We start from the raw sequence: 17,818 nt of genomic DNA, 5'->3' as shown, positions 1-17,818 counted from the left end.
GAGTGGCCTCACGCGTTGGCGGACTTGAAGGAACAGGACTCTGCTGAGGCGGTGGCTGATGACTTGGAGGAGCGGGAGTCTGCTGACACGGTGGCGGACTTTGAGAAGGAGTCGGCTAACGCGGTGTCGGTGGCCTTGGAAAGATGATGCAATCCTTTCTCCATAGGATGATACGATGTATGGCCTCTCCCAGTGTGTGCTCCTCGTCAGCTCCAGGAATGTCAAGCTCTAGCCTCAAATATTCGTCCACCACTTTATCAACCACGACACGAGCATAGCCAGCTGGAATCAGGTTGCAATGGAAGGTTGCTTCAGGGGGATTTGTATAAGCAACGACGTCCACCACCTTCATGGATATGTTCTTCATTTTGAAGTGTAGCTCACAATTAGTGTTCTCCATGATGTCATCCACATGGTATCTATCTAGCAGTGCCTCGCCCGGGGTGGAACCCACACTGCTTCTCAGCATGGATGGGACGGTGCTATCCAATGCTGGATCATCCGCTAGCTGATGCCGCTACTGAGACCCCCTTTCCTGGCTAATTGAGTCGATTTGCTGCCGCTGCCACTAGATTTGGAGTGCCAACTGCGCGTGCGCTGATTCTAGACCTTTAAGGCATTCTGCTTCCTGCTTCCTCTGCTCCTCCTACAGCTTCCTCTGCTCCTACTCCAGCTTCCTCTTCTCCTCCTCCTCCATCTTCCTTCTTGCGCTGCTTCTGTAGTCGGCGTTCCAGTCCGCAAACCCCTCATATGACGGAACAACACCTTTGCCTCATGTTCTTCCCGAATGTTCAGGATTTCCCAGGGCACACGTAAGCTCATCGTTCTTTCTATTGGGAGTGAACACCCCCATTCGAGCCTCTTCTATTGCAACAAGTAATTTGTCGTTGGCTCCTTTAAGACTTGCCTTCTTCAAAATCTAGCCTATCTTTGGGTCCAACGCCCCCCATGCGCATAGAACCAAGTCATGCACCTTTCCGGCTAGCTCAATGTAACTGGAGTGACCCCTGCATCCAACATCTGTTGCTCAGACTTAGCCACTTAGGCCGGGCCACCACGTAGCCACCTGGCCCCAATGTATGGAAATGCTCCTTTTTCATGACATTGATCTTGTTTATTCTCGACAATTACTGAGCTAATTTCGATTCCTTGAATTTCACGAAATTGGCCCAGTGATCTATTTGCTTCTCTAGTATTCCCTTGAATTCTAGAGTCTTCTTTCCTCCTTCGACGTACTTGGCCCATATAGTTTTCTTGTGGGTGTTGAATGCAATTGCCATCTTCCTAAGAGCAGCATCCTTGACTTTCTGCACATCTGCATCTATGAAATGATCTGGTAGGGTGAAATGTGACATGAGAGATTCCCAAAGCAGATATTTTGCTCTATAATCGACAAAAGTAAGATCTGGATGTTCCTTGGCTGGCTTTTCCATTCTTGCATGGAGATCGGGATTTGTTCCTTCACAAGAACTCCGCACCGATGAACGAACTTGTCCGCATTCTTCTTAGGCGCGCTTGGTTCTCCATTAGGATTGATGACATAGATGTTGTACTTTACGCCATCCTTCAACTTTTTGGCCGGGCCTCACACTGTCCTGATGCATGTAGAAGATTTGCTCGATCCAGAGAGCTGAATGAAGTAAGATCGATTCATTAATATATACACACACACACACACACACAAAATCATTTAAAACATGTGATGATCACCAGATGCCTGCTTCTATAAATATACCTCGCCGGTATTTGCTATTCCAAGATCATCATAGTTCTGGACTTCATCAATTAGGTCATCTTGATCGAATATCATATCACCCTCCTTGGTATTGTTCAGATATGGGGAGCCGTCATCTTCTTCATTCTGATCATCCGGCCGGCTAGGGGAGCGTATGATCTTGAACAGGGCCTCTTCTCCTTCTCTGCCGGTATTGTCTGCCATAGCTTTTATTTAACTAATCTAGAAGAAATATAAAACAATTTAGTACGCATATCAAATAATAGTAGATAATTGATATGCATCTCAAATAATAGTAGATAATATATACGCATCTTGAAAGATCAAACTGAATCATAGTAGATAATATGCATCATCGAATATAATCTCGAATACATCGTCTCGAATATTATCGAATAATATATATAATCTCGAATACATCGTCTCGAATATTATCGAATACATCACTAGCTAGCTAGCTAATATAGATCGATCGAATAATCTAGTTCACTCGCGGTTCCTGAGACGCCGGCGGTGGACACCCAAAGAGAAGGAACCTGTTGACACTTGATTTTGGCAAGATACAGAGTGAAGGGGTTTTCAGCATGAGAAAGCTTCACGTCACCGAGTGGAACAACTTTGATGTTTAGGTTATCGCCATTCGACCACATCTCAGCGGCCGAAACTATACTCCGAGTGACAAAATTTAGTGTTCTGAGTGTTTTTCGGCCTATTACGCCCTCAATATGACCTCAGATGAAGGATCACTCTAAAGGATTTGTCTTTGTCTCATCGAGACGATCGATTTTCATATATAAATAATCTCAATTCGAGTTGGCATGCAAAAGTTAGAGTCAATATAGGGCAGACCAGCTAGGAATCAAAATATTACGCTAGACATCAGACACATGTTGATGGGTGTCTGGTATAGTGCGTGAGCAATTAGCCATTGAAGCTGACCTCAGATCTAAAAATGTTCAACATGAAAGTTTTTCGTCTCGTCAAGCCGCTTGATTTTCATATATAAATTGTCTCGATCCGATTTAGTATACGACCTAGGAAGGCAACACAAGATCATGCTGTGTTTTCAGTCGGAAATCCGAGTGAAAAAGCTTACCATCTGAGTGAAAATTTACCGGCCGAGTGAAAGTTTGCTGACCGGATGAACTTATTATTATCCGAGTAGAAATATAGTCATCCGAGTGGAAATATAGTCATCCGAGTAAGATATTTCTTTCCGTGTGGAAATATAGTCATCCGAGTGAGAGATTGTCTTCTGGGTAAAAAAGGTCCAGTCGGACGGTCCGAGTGAAGTTCTCAAATATCCGAGTGGATGAGCTCGAATCCAAGTGAAACTGAACATGTGCCCGAAAGTTTATCAAGATGACCTCAGATGAAGAAGTGTTCAATACAAAAGTTGTGCGTATCATCAAGACGGTAAACTTTGGTTTTGAAGTCATCATCATCAGAGATAGTATATGGCCTGCAAATTCACTATGAGATTCGGATAATCCAGTCTACTGCAAGACTGAGTCTGACTGAAAGGTAAAGATGACCTCGAGAAGTATTCAAGATGGCCTTATTTGAAAAAGTGATCAACCTAAGAGTTGTTCGTATCATCGAGGTGCACAAGTTTGCTATTTGGGCCGTCTTGATAGGAGATCATATGCAAGCTCGACGGCCCGCGCAAGGACAAAGACATAAGTTGGGACAGATTCAGACTGGATCCGAGTTGAAATAGAACTAGGACTCTAGGACGTGAATTGATGTAATTTTTTGTAAGGAAAGCCTAGATGAATCCATTACTTGTACGGGAAGTCCAGCCGCCTCTTATATATGTTGTGGGTGATGGCCGATTAAACAACACACAATCGAACAAATCAATACACTACTTTTTCAGTTTACGTTTTATCTCTCCACCGTTTTCTCTCTCGTTCTTCGCTGTTCCTCAAGTTTGAGAGCCGCGAATCCCGAGGCTCTAGGGGCGAGCGAATCGACCTTGGGCAGCCCATAGCCACTGCACTCCCTAACGGGGTCCCTCCCGGGGGTGTGGTGTTTTCGGGTCTGCAAAAGCGCCCGCCGACTGTCTTGCATATCACGCTGTCGGCCGGGTCTCCTTCGACGTGAGCTGCGGTGCATCACCCCCGGCGTCGAGGGTACACGTGATGTGTTCGTGTGTCAACACACTTTTTGGCGACTCCGCTAGGGATCGAAGATCAATCATCATCATCCACCATGTCCGATCTTCCCAAGACATCTGAGGTAGACGCCGATAACATCATTAAGCCCAGTCTTCATGAGATATCGGCCGATCATCGCCAAATCTATGAGGAGTACAAGAAGGCGCACGAGGAGAAGGACTTGCAGGAGTTCCTTGCAAAATTCAAGAAAGATCGCCAAGGCAACATCACTCTGATTGAAGAAATCAAGTTCCCTCCTCTTCAAACTGAACAGGTTAAACCCTCTGTAAGTACTGCCTTTTCTTCGGAGCACTGGGCTGAGATTGAAAGTCGTATTGCTAATGGTAACACTCTAGTCTATCAAACTTTCATAGAAAATACTAATGCTCAGAAGAATATATCTCAATCGTCTAGTGGTAATGATGGTGTAGCTGCTAGTGTGCAAAACCCTAATATGGCTTTACCTATTGCATCGACGCCTCCTGTGCCGATGGCTTATTATCCTACCCAAGCAAATCAGATTGTGGTTGCACCCACTAATCCTATTATGAGCATGGCAGGTTCGGTGGCAATGCCGAACCAAACTCTACCTACAGCTACAACCACTCGACCACTACCAAATTATGGGTCGACATATATGCCACAATTCCTACCTACAGCTAGTAATCCTACTCCTCCTATGTCACTGCCACAAGCTTCATCGTCCACTACGGATGATGGTCTAGCTAATATTAGAGAGAGATGGCTAAGATGATTCGGGAGAATTTTGGAGTTGAGTTACCTCGGAATCAGATTTACCAAAAGCCGTACCCCGAGTACTTTGATGCCATCCAGTGCCCTCCGAGATATAAGATTCCAGATTTTGTTAAGTTCAATGGAGAGGGTACAAAAACCACATGGGAGCATGTTAGTCAATACTTGGCACAATTAGGTGAAGCAGGCTCACTAAATGAGTTGTGCGTTTATTTCCTTTATCATTAACTGGTACCGCAGTTTCATGGTTTTCTTATTTACCACATGGTTCCATTCGAGTTTGGTCACAGCTAGAGCAGAAATTTCATGATCACTTTTATAGCAGCAACAATGAACTCAATTTGTCACATCTAACATCGGTTAAACAGAAGCATGATGAATCGATCTCCGATTACGTCAAGAGATTCAGAGAAACAAAAAACCGGTGTTTAAGTTTGGTGATAACCGAGAGAGACTTGGCAGACCTAGTGCTGAGTGGTTTGAGGACTCCCATTAGATAAAAGCTAGAAGGTTATGATTTCTTATATATCAACCAAGTCTTACAAGGGGCTTTGGCTCAGGAAAGCTGAAGCAAAGATCTGAAAGAAGTGCATAGATACAAAGCCGATCGTCCAAAGATGAATATGGTGGAATATGATAGTGATCACTCGGACGATGAGGGTGATGTTTTTGCTACTGAATTTTTTGGCCATCTATGGCCAAACCCTTTACTTGCAATGATCTGAAACCGATTCGTAAGAATCGCGATGAAGAGATGAGGTTTACTTTTAACATTGCTAAGTGTGATAGAATATTTGATGCTTTGCTGCAGGCTAAGATTATTAGAATATCTCATACTTTACCACTGTTTGAAGAGCTAAAACGGTGTGCTTATTGCAAGTATCATAATTCTTTTTCTCATGCTACTAACGATTGCAATGTTTTTCGACGACAGATACAGTCGGTCATTAATGACAGACGATTGAACTTTTCTGATATGCAAGTTGATAAACAACCTTTTCCAATGAACACCATGGATTTGGAGGTGAAGAAGCTACTCATTCGGCCGGAGGTAGCCGAATCTACTAATAAAGCTAATGTCATTGTTGGTGAGACCAGGAAAGACAAGGAGGACAACAAGGTCTTGGGGAGACATGTTGTGCTTGGAAAGCAACCCGATGGCAAGGAAGTAATCAAAATCACCATCAAGAATCCTACACTCGGGGGGCAACTACAAGTGCAAGAAAATGCTCGTGTGAGATTTGTCAAGCCCAAGAGTCGAGAAGTTGGCAACTGGAAAAGGAATGAAGTTAAATTACAGCGCAAGCAGATCAAACCAACTTTTGATATGTTGCTGTCCGAATATGCCAATCAGTCGGCTGGTTCCAGCTCTAACCATCCATCATACTTGAAGTGACCAAGGTCACCATCAGATGATATGTTCAGTCAGTATATGAAACCAAGTGGACCAAAGGCGCTATTTCCAGAAGAGCAGAGGCAAACTGTTTGGGACCGACTTGAATACTCATATAATGACCGACTGAACATCGGTAACTATCGGTCGGCTGGTCAAAACATGCGACCGGATGGAAATTATCTGAGTGTAAGAATGCACCCAGGTGGAAGCTATCCGAATGAAAAAATGTGCCAAGTAGATTACATCTGACCGAATTCCATCCGAGTGGATTCCATCCGAGTGAATTCCATTCGAGTGACCACCATCCGAGTGGATTCCATCAGAGTAAAAAGGTGCGCCTGAGTGAAAATTTCATGCATCCGGAAAGTCGAAAAGAATGGCGTGTTAAATCACCAAGTGTTGCAGCAGTTGAGTCGGGAAAAGGCAAGGAGAAAATGGATGTCGACTCACTTATCTTGGGCAGCGAGACATTCGCCATACAACAGCCGATTGTACATAGCAATCCGACTAAGCCGATACTTGCTATCGCGCCAAAGCACTCTCCTAATGACCATGAAGCAAGCACCAGCCAAGTAAAACCGAGAGATCCTAAATACACTCAGCCAAAGTGGTGTCCTCTAGGGCTAACAAAGACACAAAATAGGAAACTACAGAGGTTAAGAAGTTAAGAGATGGCAGAACAAGAGGCCGAGAAGCAAAGTGATAAGTTGTTCAATGACACTCGACCTATGGTACCTACAAAACAAGTGTGGAGGCCCAAACAAATACAAGATGTAGTGGCTTCTACACCTATCACAGTAGCACCTACACTACCAAAAGAGGACGACGCAATCATTGCATTGTCTATGTTACCTATTGCTTCCTCTTCACTCAGACAAATTTCAGAATCGGAGGATGCACTCGAGGAGGAGGCTGATATGTTGGACTATGAGTCTATGCTGGTTCATGAAGGTATGCATATCAATATGGTGTATTACTAACTTGCTGAGTTTCGTGCTGTAGATGAGGAAGGGGAGGTGGCTCAGATGAATTTTGGCCCTAAAATGCAATATTCGAGAAGCCAAAAGAACCAGTAACGCATCTGAAACCATTATATCTCAGAGGTCATATCAATGGGTCGCCGCTCACTCGGATGCTTGTTGATGGTGGTGCTGTGGTAAATCTTATGCCGTATTCGGTCTTCAAGAAATTGGGTTTGCCTGATGACAAATTGATCAAGACCAATATGGTGCTCAACGGATTTGAAGGCAAAGAGAAAACTGAAGCCAAAGGTGTAATGTATGTGGAGCTTACAGTCGGAAGCAAAACTTTGGCTACTGCATTCTTTGTCGCTGAGGTGCAAGGTAACTACAACGTCATACTAGGCCGTGATTGGGTCCATGCAAACCAATGCGTGCCATCCACTATGCACCAATTTTTGATTCAGTGGGTCGATGATGAAGTGGAAGTCATTCATGCGGATAACTCGGCCTGTGTTGCTTTGTCTGATGCATCGGTGGATTGGCAACATCCCAATGCTACTTGCTTGACGGAACGTGACTTATCAGAGTTTGATCTTCTCAGCGCGACCAAGAATGGTTTTGTGCCAGTCTCTTTAAAGCCGACTGATGCAATCGGCTCCAAGGTATGATATGTTTAAATGGATTCTAGCTCCGAGTGGTTACAAAAACGTCTTGTAAAATACTGGTCTAGCGAGAACGATATGTATGAGTCTATAGAGGAGTTGGATGACATGGATAAACTTGGACAAGGTTTTACATTGGCCGATCCATTAGAGGAGGTAGATATTGGAGATGGTTCAGTCACTCGACCAACATTTGTAAACAAAAATTTGAAAGCCGATTGTAAAGCTAAGTTAATTGAGCTATTGAAAGAATACGTTTCTTGCTTTGCATGGGAATATCATGAGATGCCAGGTTTAAGCCGAGAGCTAGTAGAGCATTGGATGCCTATAAAGGCCGGTTTTAGACCTTATAAACAGTCGGCCAGAAAATTTAATCCAAAAACATATGACCAGATCAAGGAAGAGATCGGTCGTTTTCTTGAAGCTAATTTCATTCGACCTTGCAGATATGCCGAGTGGATTTCTAACATTGTCCCAGTGGAGAAGAAAGGATCTGACAAGTTGAGGGTGTGCATTGACTTCAGAGATTTGAATAGGGCTACACCCAAAGATGAGTATCCCATGGCAATAGCCGATATGCTTATTAATGATGCTTCTGGACATAATGTTATTAGCTTTCTAGATGGTAATGCCGGATACAATAAAATTTCTATGGCCGAAGAGGACATGTACAAAACGTCTTTCTGATGTCCTGGTTTCCTTGGTTTATTTGAGTGGACAGTGATGACATTCGGATTAAAAAATGTTGGAGCTACATATCAAAGGGCTATGAATTTAATTTTTCATGATTTACTTGGTGTCATACTTGAAGTTTATATTGATGATATTGTTGTCAAATCGAATGATTTTGAATCTCACTTGGCCGATTTACGTTTAGCTTTTGAAAGAATGAAAAAGTATGGACTGAAGATGAATCCTTTAAAGTGTGCATTCGGCGTATCAGCTAGCAAGTTTTTGGGTTTCATTATCCATGAAGATGGCATAGAGATTGATCACAAAAAGATAGAGGCCATACAAAAAGTGGAGGCTCCAACATGCAAGAGAGATATGCAAAAGTTCCTTGGCAAGGTCAATTATTTGAGAAGGTTCATAGCTAATCTGTTAGGGAAAGTTGATGCATTTACTCCTATCCTTCGGTTGAAGAATGATGATGATTCCACTTGGGGGCAAAACATCAAGAAGCATTTGATATGATCAAGAATTATTTGTGCACTCCTCCGGTGATGAAAGCACCCAAGCATAAAGAACCCTTCAGGCTTTACATTGTAGCAGATGAAGGAGTTATTGGTGCTGTTTTAACTCAAGAAACCAAGGGAAACGAGCATGCTATTACATATTTGAGCAGACGCTTATTGGACGCCAAGACAAGGTGTACATTTATTGAGAAACTATGTCTATGCTTATATTATGCTTGCACAAAACTGAGACATTATTTAGTGTCGAGTGCTTGTGTAGTAGCTTGTCAAACCGATGTCATTAAATACATGTTGCATAGGCCAATTCTTAGTGGTACAATTGGCAAGTGGGCTTATGCTTTGATTGAATATGATTTGGCTTATGAATCTCTAAAATCCATGAAAGGCCAAATTGTTGCCAATTTCATTGTTGAACATCGGATTAATGACAAGCATGATGTTGATATGAACCTTGTTTCATTAGTACCATGGAGATTATACTTTGATGGTTCAGTTTGTAGCAATGGCCAAGGTGTTGGTATTGTTTATATATCTCCTCATGGTGCTGTTTTTGAAGCCTCATGCCGCTTAGAATATTTTTGCACAAACAATCAAGCCGAATATGAAGCATTGTTATTCGTCCTAGAGATGTTACTTGCTATAGGTGTTACACATATTGAGGCTTATGGTGATTCGTTACTAGTGGTGCAGCAAATATCCAAAGTCTTTCAGTGTTTGGACGAATCACTTAATGTTTACCTTGATACATGTCTAGATATAAATTCTACTTTGGATTATTTTAGCATTGCATATATATCTAGACATGACAATTGGAAAGCAAATGAGTTGGCACAACAAGCATCTGGATATCATGTTGATCATGGCATGTTTCATATTTCTCAAAGTCCGATGTCTTGTCTTACCAGTATAGAAGAGGCCGAACCAGAACCCACTGATTCGGTCATTAACAAAAAATCTAGTGCAGATGACAATTCCGACTGGAGGAAGCCCATTGTTGCTTACTTGCGCAATCCGAGTGAAAGGGTGGACAGGGTTGTTCATCTTATGGCTTTCAAGTATACAATGAGAGATGATGGTATTTATCACCGAACAGTCGATGATGTTCTTCTAAAGTGTTTGGACGAGGACCGGGCAAGGGTTGCTATGGGAGAAGTACATGAAGGTATTTGTGGCACTCACCAGTCGGCTCCCAAGATGAAATGGTTATTGCGACATGCTAGGTTTTATTGGCCGACTATGATTAATGATTGCTTCAGATATTATAAGGGGTGTGAAGCTTGTCAAAAATTTGGTGATATACAATTGGCTCCTGCTGCTATGTTACATCCTATTATCAAGCCGTGGACTTTCAGAGGTTGGGGCCAAGACTTCAGTGGACAAATCCATCCGTCTTCCTCAAAAGGGCATCGGTTCGTATTGATGGCAACTGATTATTTCACTAAACGTCTGAAGCAGTACCTCTCAAGAACATGACACATACGAAGGTAATTCAATTCATAACCGAGCACATTATTCATAGATTCGGTATTCCTCAAACATTAACTACAAACCAAGGTTCATCTTTTATGTCACACCAAGTCAGAGAGTTTTCCGAATCTTATAATATAAAGTTGCTCAATTCCTCTCCGTATTATGCCCAAGCTAATGGACAAGCCGATTCTAGCAATAAAATTTTAATCAAGCTCATCAAGAAGATTGAGGATAATCCGAGGAGATGGCATGAGTTTTTGTCTGAAGCTTTGTGGGCACATAGAATTTCAAGGCATGGTGCTATGAAGGTGACTCCATATGAGCTAATATATGGTCAAGAGGCTGTTTTACCAGTGGAAGTAAATTTGAATGCTTTGAGAATAGCCAAACAAAATGATTTATCGGCAGTAGACTTTTATAACTTGATGATAGACAATATTGATGAGGTTGTCGATAAATGTTTGGATGCTTTGAAGGCCATAGAGAGAGACAAGTTGAGGGTGGCAAGAGCTTACAATAAGAAAGTCAAGTTAAAGAATTTTCAAGTTGGTGATCTCGTCTGGAAAGTGATTCTATCGATTGGTTCAAGAGATAGGAAATTCGGGAAGTGGTCTCCGAGTTGGGAAGGTCCTTTTAGGATTACAAGAACAGTTCCCGGAAACTCATATTTGGTGGAATCCATACAAGGGACGGTGTTACCTAGAGCTCTCAATGGCAAATACTTGAAGAAATACCACCCGAGTGTGTGGCAAGAAGCCTAAGTAGGCAATGGCTGATATAAGATTATCGCTCTAAGCACAAACATGACCGATACATAATTATCGCCCTGAGAAAAATAAATGGCCGATGGAGTGTTGACATCATCCTTAGAACGAACACCATGCATATTATCTTTCGGCGTGCAAGCTTTGCCAAAAATAGGGGGGCATGTGTTGACACCTGATTTTGGCAAGATACAGAGTGAAAGGGTTTTCAGCATGAGAAAACTTCACGTCGCCGAGTGGAACAACTTTGATGTTTAGGTTATCGCCATTCGACCTCATCTCAGTGGCCGAAACTGTACTCCGAGTGACAAAATTTAGTGTTATGAGTGTTTTTGGCCTATTACGCCCTCAATATGACCTCAGATGGAGGAGCACTCTAAAGGAATTGTCTTTGTCTCATCGAGACGATTGATTTTCATATATAAATCATCTCAATCCAAGTTCGTATGCAAAAGTTACAGTCAATATAGGGCATACCAGTTAGGAATCAAAATATTACGCTAGACATCAGACACTTGTTGATGGGTGTCTGGTACAATGCGTGGGAAATTAGCCATTGAAGCTGACCTCAGATCTAAAAGTGTTCAACATCAAAGTTTTTCATCTCGTCAAGCCGATCGATTTTCATATATAAATTGTCTCGATCCGAGTTAGTATGCGACCTGGGGAGGCAAGACAAGATCAGGCTGTGTTTTTAGTCGGAAATCCAAGTGAATAAGCTTACCATCCAAGTGAAAATTTACCGGTCGAGTGAAAGTTTGCCGACCGGATGAACTTATTATTATCCGAGTAGAAATATAGTCATCCAAGTGGAAATATAGTCGTCTGAGTAAGATATTGCTTTCCGAGTGGAAATATAGTCATTCGAGTGAGAGATTGTCTTCCGCGCGAAAAAGTCTAGTCGGACGTTCCGAGTGAAAGTCTCTAATATCCGAGTGGATGAGCTCGAATCCGAGTGAAACAGAATATGTGCCCGAAAGTCTATCAAGATGACCTCGGATGAAGAAGCGTTCAATACATAAGTTGTGCGTATCATCAAGACGGTAAACTTTGGTTTTGGAGTCATCATCATCAGAGATAGTATATGGCCTGCAAATTCACTACGAGATTCGGATAATCCAATCTACTGCAAGACCGAGTCCGACTGGAAGGTAAAGATGACCTCGAGAAGTATTCAAGATGGCCTTATTAAAAAAAGTGATCAACATGAGAGTTGTTCGTATCATCGAGGCACACAAGTTTGATATTTGGGCCGTCTTAATAGGAGATCATATGCAAGCTCGACGACCCGCGCAAAGAGGAAGACAGAAGGTGGGCCAGATTCAGACTGGATCCGAGTTTGAGTAGAACTAGGACTCTAGGACGTGAATTGATGTAATTTTTTGTAAGGAAAGCCTAGATGAATCCTTTACTTGTACGAGAAGTCCAACCGCCTCTTATATATATTGGGGGTGATGGCGATTAAACAACACACAATCGAACAAATCAATATACTGCTTTTTCAGTTTACGTTTTATCTCTTCACTGTTTTCTCTCTCGTTCTTCGTTGTTCCTCAAGTTTGAGATCTACGAATCCCGAGGCTCTAGGGGCGAGCGAATCGACCTAGGGCAGCCCATTGCCACCGCACTCCCTGACAGGGTCCCTCCCGGGGGTGTGGGGTTTTCGGGTCTGCAAAAGCGCCCGCCGACTGTCTTGCGTATCGCGCTGTCGGTCGGGTCTCCTTCGACGTGAGCTGCGATGCATCACCCCCGGTGTCGAGGGTACATGTGACATGTTCGTGTGTCAACAGAACCATCACAGGATCATAACTCGAGTGAGATCCCCGAAGAACCTGCTAGGTATTGGAGAACTCGACGTCCATAGCACCCATGTAACGACGGATGTGCTCGTCCTCCTCCCTAACACGGCGACGTACCACCTCCGGCAGGGCCGCCTCCCTCTGCACCGAAAGTGGCCCACGCGAAAGCCACCAAAGGAGCTCCGGGTCGGCGATGGGACCCGGGGCTAGGTTCCTTACCAAGCGGCGCGCCCTTGAAGGTAGCACCTCCCAGTGCCAGCCCAGTGGAGCCCAGTCCCGGACATGGCTCCTCTGAAGCAGGACGTCATCGCGAATGGGTCGACGATGAGGATACGGGCCTGGCATTATTGACGCCGAGAACAAATACTATATGCAAATGTAACATTTTCTAAATAATTGTATTGGATTGTGATTTCTTATATACAAATTTAAAAAATGATACCGTTGCATATGTCAATATTCTATATGCAAATTCTAGCTAATTCATCTAACATTAATATATACATCGAGCTAATTCTATATGCAAATTCTAACTAATTCATCTAACATTAATTAATATATCTAATTCATCTAACAAAAAGTATAAAAATAATAATTCATCTAACATTAATATATCTACCTAATTCATCTAACTATTGACATTAACCTAATTAATTAATTCATCTAAAACCTTTGACATTTGACATTAATCTAATTAATTAATTCATTCATCTAGAACCTTTCTATAAAAAACTATAAAACAGAAAAAACTAAAAATTAAAAACATAATATCTAAGTGTGTGTGTGTACATGTACATATGTGTGTTTGTGTGTGTGTGCGGGCTTAGGGGTGGCCGGCCATGGCGGCGGGGTTCTCACAGCGGGGCGACGGGCCGGGGTGCGGCGAGGCGATGGGGGCGGCACGCGAGTTGAACGACGGGGACGGGGGCGGCAACATCGAGGGCACGCGACGGGGACGGGGGCGGCGACAACGATGGCGCGCGACGGGGGCGGCGATGGCAACAGCGCGGGACTGGGGCGGCGGCGACGTCGAAGCAGAGGAGAAGTGGAGATGAAACTAAAATTTTCATAACTGTTGTATATATAGGACTAACCTTTAGTACCGGTTGGAGCCACCAACCGGTACTAAAGGTCAAATTTGGCAGGCCAAACGGCGGGAAGCAACCCCCTTTAGTACCGGGTCGTGGCTGCAACCGGTACTAAAGACCTCCCCTTTAGTACCGTTTGGAGCCACGACCCGGTACTAAAGGGGTGCGCTAGCGCAGGTGCGGTGCGGAAAGTTTAGTCCCACCTCGCTAGCCGAGGGGCGTCCGCACTGGTTTATAAGCCCCAGTGCGGTAGCTCTCTCGAGCTCCTCTCTAAGTAGGCCCTTGTGGCCTAATGAACTTGTGCTGCCCTGTTGGGCCTACTGTGCTAGTGGGCCTGCATCTTGGCCCAACCACAGGTTGGGTTTCTAGTCGTATGCAGGCCGTCGTGGCCCAATAGGCGGGCTTTTTATTTAGTTTTTTCTTTTCTGCTTTATTTATTTTCTTTTATTTATTTATGAGTTGGTTTTTGCTGTATTTAGAATTTCATTGTAAATATTTTTTCTTTAGGTAAATTTTTTTACAAAATTTCTGTTAGTGCCAGTAGTTTTCATATTTGAATAGTTTAAATTTGAATTATTTGAAATTTGTGTGAATCACTAGTTTGTGAATAACTTTACTTTAAAAATAGTTTTTTCAGTGATACTTTTTTCTTATGTTTAATATTAGTGTGTTTTATCATTATATCCAGTTTGGTAATACTTAGGTTATTTAAAAATGAAATGCCTTTGTAACAGATGAGTTTTTGTCTGAAACCCTGATACTTCGAAAGAGATTGTCCATTTTGTACACGAAGTGCATCAAATTTTGTCGTAACCCTCTCAACTTTTTTGCACATGCTATGTGGGTGAAATGATGATACCACGCCAACTTTCAACCTTTTCGGAGTTCATTTGTAGTGCTTTTCAATTTCAGGGTCATTTATCTCAAAAAATCAGTACATGCATGAAAAATAGCAAATGAAGTCAGAAAGGGTTGGAAGTTAATGACGTGGCTTTGAATGGTGTGCATACTGAACTCACAAAAAGTCTGGAGTTGTAATAAGTTAAAAATGAAATGCCTTTGTAACAGATGAGCTTTCGTCCGAAACCATGATACTTCGAAAGAGATTGTCCATTTTGTACACGAAGTGCATCCAGTTTTTTTGTAACCCTCTCTATTTTTTGCACATGCTATGTGGGTGAAATGAGAATACCATGCCAACTTTCAACATTTTCAGAGTTCATTTGTAGTGCTTTTCAATTTCAGCGTCATTTAGCTCAAAAAAGTCAGTAAATGCATGAAAAATAGCAGATGATGTCAGAAAGGGTTGAAAATTGATGACATGGCTTTGAATGGTGCATACTGAACGCACAAAAAGTACACGTTTCAAATGCCAAAACACGTAAGCACCCTAACTATTACAAAGATTCCCTACAATTTGTCCAAAGTGGGACCTTCTAGATATATAAGTCCGGAAACTCACTAGAGAAGAAAGTGATGACAGTGAAGCCGGTCACACCCAGAGTGGGATCTTTGGGTGTGAAACTTTTTCTTCGCGTGTGTCCCTTTGTGCCGTAACCATGGACAATCTTCATCATTTAACTGGATGCTCGGGTCAATATTCAATTGGAATGGAGCAATTTCATCAAACTTTTCATAGTATTCTGACATGCCTGTCTTGTCATCCACTCCCACAATGTTTCTTTTCCTTGAAAGAACTATGTGGCGCTTTGGCTCATCGTATGATGTATCCGCTTCCTTATCTTTTCTTTTTCTCGGCTTGGTAGACATGCCCTTCACATAGAAAACCTGCGCCACATCATTGGCTAGGACGAATAGTTCGTCTGCGTACACAAGATTGTTGAGATCCACTGTTGTCATTCCATACTGTGGGTCTTCCGTTACCCCGCCTTGTGTCATATTAACCCATTTGCACCGAAACAAAGGGACCTTCTAACCACGTCCATAGTCAAGTTCCCATATGTCCTCTATGTAACCATAATACGTGTCCTTTCCCCTCTTGGTTGCTGCATCAAAGTGGACACCACTGTTTTGGTTGGTGCTCTTCTTATCTTGGGCGATCATGTAAAATCTATTCCCATTTATCTCGTACCCTTTGAAAGTCATTTTATTCGAAGATGGTAACTGCGAGAGCAAGTACAAGTCATCTTCAACAGCGGCGTCATGCATGGCACATGTCTACAACCAAACGACGAAAGTCCCCGTTTGTTCACGTGTAATCAAGTCGTCAGACTCCTCCGGGTGTTTGGAGCGTAGAAAACTCTTGTGTTCCTCCATATACGGAGCCACCAAGGTGGAATTTTGTAGAACTGTGTAGTGTGCTTGAGTGAGAGAATGCCCATCCATACATATTATTTGTTTAAGTCTTAGCGTGTCATTTCCACCTAGTCTGCCCTTATGCCGCGATTCAGGAATACGAATCAGCTTAAGGTCAGGAATAAAGTCAATACAAAACTCAATGATCTCCTCATTTTCATGGCCCTTGGAGATGCTTCCTTCTAGCCTAGCACGATTATGAACATATTTCTTTAAGACTCCTATGAACCTCTCAAAGGGGAACATATTGTGTAGAAATACAGGACCCAGAACGTTAATCTCTTCGCATAGGTGAACTAGGATGTGCGTCATGGTGTTGAAGAAGGATGGTGGGAACACCAACTCAAAACTGACAAGGCATTGCACCAAATCATTCTCTAACCTTGGTATGATTTCTGGATCGATTACCTTCTGAGAGATTGCACTAAGGAATGCACATAGCTTCACAATGGTAATCAAACATTTTCAGGTAGAAGCCCCCTCAATGCAACCAGAAGCAGTTGCGTCATAATCACGTGGCAGTCATGAGACTTTAGGTTCTGGAACTTTTTCTCTGCCATATTTATTATTCGCTTATATTCGACGAGAAGCCAGATGGTACCTTGATACTGAGCAGGCATTCAAAGAATATTTCCTTCTCTTCTTTGGTAAGAGCATAGCTGGCATGACCCTGATATATGCCGTCTTTTCCATGCATATGTTGCTGGTCCTCGCATGCCTCCGGTGTATCTTTTGTCTTCCCATACATGCCCAAGAAGCCAAGTAGGGTCACGAAAGATTCTTCGTCACGTGCAACATGTCGGTTGCAGAGCGGACCTCTAGGTCTTTCCAATAGGGCAGGTCCCAAAATATAGATTTCTTCTTCCACATGGGTGCACGTTCGTCAGCGTCATTCGGAACAGTTTGTCCGCTAGGACCCTTTCCAAAGATTACCTTCAAATCCTTCACCATATCATGTACATCATCACCAGTACGGTGGCTAAGCTTCGTCTGGTGATCTACCTCACCTTTGAAATGCTTGGCTTTCTTTCTTACAGGATGCCTTCTTGGAAGAAATCGACGATGTCCCAGGTACACATTCTTCCTACAATCATCCACATATATACTATCGGTATCATCCAAACACTGCGTGCATGCGCGGCATCCCTTGTTTGTGTGTCCTAAAAGGTTACTGAGAGCAGGCCAATCATTGATGGTCATGAACAGCAATGCCCGTAGGTCAAATTCTTCCTGTTTGTGCTCATCCCACACACGTATACCTTTTCCATTCCACAGCTGTAAGAGTTCTTCAACTAATGGCCTTAGGTACACATCAATGTCGTTGCTGGATTGCTTAGGGCCTTGGATGAGCACTGGCATCATAATGAAGTTCCGCTTCATGCACAACAAAGGAGGAAGGTTATACATACATAGAGTCACATGCCAGGTGCTATGGTTGCTGCTCTGCTCCCCAAAAGGATTAATGCCATCTGCGCTTAGACCAAACCATATGTTCCTTGCATCATCTGCAAAGTCCTT

The sequence above is a fragment of the Triticum dicoccoides genome, chromosome 2A (assembly GCF_002162155.2).
Source record: "Triticum dicoccoides isolate Atlit2015 ecotype Zavitan chromosome 2A, WEW_v2.0, whole genome shotgun sequence".
In the NCBI taxonomy this organism is placed as follows: domain Eukaryota; kingdom Viridiplantae; phylum Streptophyta; class Magnoliopsida; order Poales; family Poaceae; genus Triticum; species Triticum dicoccoides.
This window is presented reverse-complemented; position numbering follows the sequence as displayed.